This window comes from Bos javanicus, chromosome 13 (genome assembly GCF_032452875.1).
Source record: "Bos javanicus breed banteng chromosome 13, ARS-OSU_banteng_1.0, whole genome shotgun sequence".
Taxonomy (NCBI): domain Eukaryota; kingdom Metazoa; phylum Chordata; class Mammalia; order Artiodactyla; family Bovidae; genus Bos; species Bos javanicus.
In genome coordinates this window covers 27,837,361-27,841,138 of record NC_083880.1, presented here as the reverse complement: position 1 = coordinate 27,841,138, position 3,778 = coordinate 27,837,361, and positions in this window count along the sequence as shown.

Below are 3,778 nucleotides of genomic sequence, written 5' to 3'. Positions count from 1 at the left end.
GCTAAGTTGTGTCTGACTCTTTTGCGACACCATGGACTGTAGCCCATCAGGCTCCTCTGTCTGTGGGATTTTCTGGGCAAGAATACTGGAGTGGTTGCCATTTCCTCTTCAGGGGGTCTTCCTGACTCAGGGTTGGAACTTGGATCTCCTGCATTGACATGCAGATTCTTTACCATCTGAGTCACCAGGGAAGCCCCTTTCCAGCATAAGAAAGTTGTAAAAGAGAACTTAAGAAGCAAGACTAGAGATCTCTTCAAGAAAATGAGAGATACCAAGGGAACATTTCATGCAAAGATGGGCTAAATAAAGGACAGAAATGATATGGACCTAATAGAAGCTATAAATGATATATAGCTATATATATATATATATATATATATAGCTATAGATATATAGCAGAGAAGGAAATGGCACCCCAGTCCAGTACTCTTGCCTGTAAAATCCCATGGATGGAGGAGCCTGGTGGGCTGTAGTCCATGGGGTCGCTAGGAGTCAGACACGACTGAGCGACTTCACTTTCACTTTTCACTTTTATGCATTGGAGAAGGAAATGGCAACCCACTCCACTGTTCTTGCCCGGAGAATCCCAGGGACGGTGGAGCCTGGTGGGCTGCTGTCTGTGGGGTCACACAGAGTCGGACAGGACTGAAGCGACTTAGCAGCAGTAGCAGCAGCAGCATAGATATATAGATACATATATATAAATGATATAGACCTAACAGACCTAACAGAAGATGTTAAGAAGAGGTGGCAAGAATACACAGAACTGTACAATAAAGATCTTCATGATCCAGATAATCACGATGGTGTGATCACTCACCTAGAGCCAGACATCCTGGAATGTGAAGTCAAGTGGACCTTAGGAAGCATCACTATGAAAAAAGCTAGTGGAATTCCAGTTGAGCTATTTCAAATCCTAAAAGATGATGCTGGGAAAGTGCTGTACTCAATATGTCAGCAAATTTGGAAAACTGAGCAGTGGCCACAAGACTGGAAAAGGTCAGTTTTCATTCCAATCCAAAGAAAGGCAATGCCAAAAAGTGCTCAAACTACCGCACAATTGCACTCATCTCACATACTAGTAAAGTAATGCTCAAAATTCTCCAAGCCAGGCTTCAGCAGTACATGAACTGTGAACGTCCTAATGTTCAAGCTGGTTTTAGAAAAGGCAGAGGAACCAGAGATCAAATTGCCAACATCTGTTGAATCATCAAAAAAGCAAGAGAGTTCCAGAAAAACATCTATTTCTGCTTTATTGACTATGCCAAAGCCTTTGACTGTGTAGATCACAATAAACTGTGGAAAATTCTGAAAGAGATGGGAAAACCAGACCACCCAACCTGCCTCTTGAGACACCTATATGCAGATCAGGAAGCAACAGTTAGAACTGGACATGAGACAACAGACTAATTCCAAATAGGAAAAGCAGTAGATCAATGCTGTATATTGTCACCCTGCTTATTTAACTTCTATGCAGAAAACATCATGAGAAACGCTGGGCTGGAAGAAGCACAAGCTGGAATCAAGATTGCCGGGAGAAATATCAATAACCTCAGATATGTAGATGACACCACCCTTAGGCAGAAAGTGAAGAAGAACTAAAGAGCCTCTTGATGAAAGTGAAAGAGGAGAGTGAAAAAGTTGGCTTAAAGCTCAACATTCAGAAAACGAAGATCATGGCATCTGGTCCCATCACTTCATGGCAAATAGATGGGTAAACAGTGGAAACAGTGGCTGACTTTATTTTTGGGGGCTCCAAAATCACTGCAGATGGTGATTGCAGCCATGGAATTAAAACACGCTTACTCCTTGGAAGGAAAGTTATGATCAACCTAGACAGCATATTAAAAAGCAGAGACATTACTTTGTCAACAAAGGTCCGTTTAGTCAAGGCTATGATTTTCCCAGTAGTCACGTATGGATGTGAGAGTTGGACTATAAAGAAAGCTGAACGCTGAAGACTTAATGCGTTTGAACTGCAGTGTTGGAGAAGACTGTTGAGAGTCTCTTTGACTTCAAGGAGATCCAACCAGTCCATCCTAAAGATGATCAGTCCCGGGTGGTCATTGGAAGGACTGATGTTGAAGCTGAAACTCTAATACTTTGGCCACCTGATGCGAAGAGCTGACTGATTGGTAAAGACCCTGATGCTGGGAAAGATTGAGGGCAGGAGGAGAAGGGATGAGATGGTTGCATGGCATCACTGACTCAATGGACATGAGTTTGGGTAAACTCTGGGCTTTAGTGATGGACAGGGAGGCCTGGCATGCTTCAGTTCATGGGGTTGCAAAGAGTCAGACAGGACTGAGCGACTAAACTGAATGGAAGAAGCAAGAAGTTTAGACTCAGGAGGTTCAAGATACTTTCATTAGGGATTCCAGCAGGAACAAACAAACCATATAGATGGAGAAAAGAAAATTGTGAATGACATGATAGAACAGATTTGTTTGAACTGAGAGGAGATATGAATCTCTAGGTTAATCCTAGTTATCCTAATCTGAAAACATAACATGATAAAAAGACAGTAACTGTGGGAGATAAGAGAACTCATTACTGGAACACATAGAGGAAGCAAAAATACAAATATATTTGTTGTAGGAAGAAACCTATGAAGACCACGAAGGTTTCTGCTCCACAGTGTATAAATTCCTTCCTCATAATTCTGTGATTATAATGGAGTAGCTACCCCTCAGTTGGATTACTTGGTTGTATAAAGTCCTGCTAGTTTGAAGAAATGAATCGGCAGGAGTCCTGCAGTCATGAGCACTGGATTCTGTCAACAATTAGTAAGCCTAACCAAGTGACCAAGTGAAGTTGCTCAGTCGTGTCCTACTCTTTGCGACCCTGGGGATTGTAGCCTACCACACTCCTTCATCCATGGATTTTCCAGGCAAGAGTAATGGAGTGGGTTGCCATTTCCTTCTCCAGAGAATCTTCCTGACCCAGGGATCGAACCCGGGTCTCCTGCATTGTAGGCAGATGTTTTACCTTCTGAGCCACAAGAGAAGTCCTTCAGTAAGCCTAAGGAGGACCCAAAGACTTATACAAGGTTGAAGTCTTAGCCAATACCTTGATTTTAACTGAGTCTTGATTTTCATCTGATTTTCAGCCCAGATTCCTGACCAGAGACACTGTGAGGTAATACATTTATATTGATTTAAACCAGTAAATTGTGGCAATCTAAAATGAACCAATGAAAAATTACAAATTTTGGTACTTGGAAATGTAGTGCTGCTGGAACAAATTCCTAAAGTGTGACACTGGATAATAAGAGTTGTTTTTAAGTTAAGAATGAAAATTGATACCCAAACTCAAATACCATTGAGGCAAAGGCTACTACATATTTAATGCCAAAGTATAATAGGTCCTGTGCTAAATTGTAACAGGTATTTTATATATTATTCATAATAACTGCTATAATTCTGCAAAATATAAATATCATCTCCACTTTACAGGTATGAAATGAAGTTTAATGAGGTTAAATATCTTGTCTGAGGTTTCAAGTAATTTATATAATTAAATAACTAAAAAGAATCTTAGATTTAATCTGATGTTTCCCAAAATGTGTTCTTTGTATATTAATATTTGGAAAATTATTCATTAGTTAAATAAGGTGTTGAAAACTAGATTAAACAAATCAAACATACAGATATTTTTAAACTTCAGAGTGGAGTGAAAGGAATTAAGGAAACTGGCCCATGATCCATTTCTTCCCCATTACTGTTAAGAGTAAGAGAATCATTCTTACCTGTTAACCTGACTGAAACTAACTTCCTGG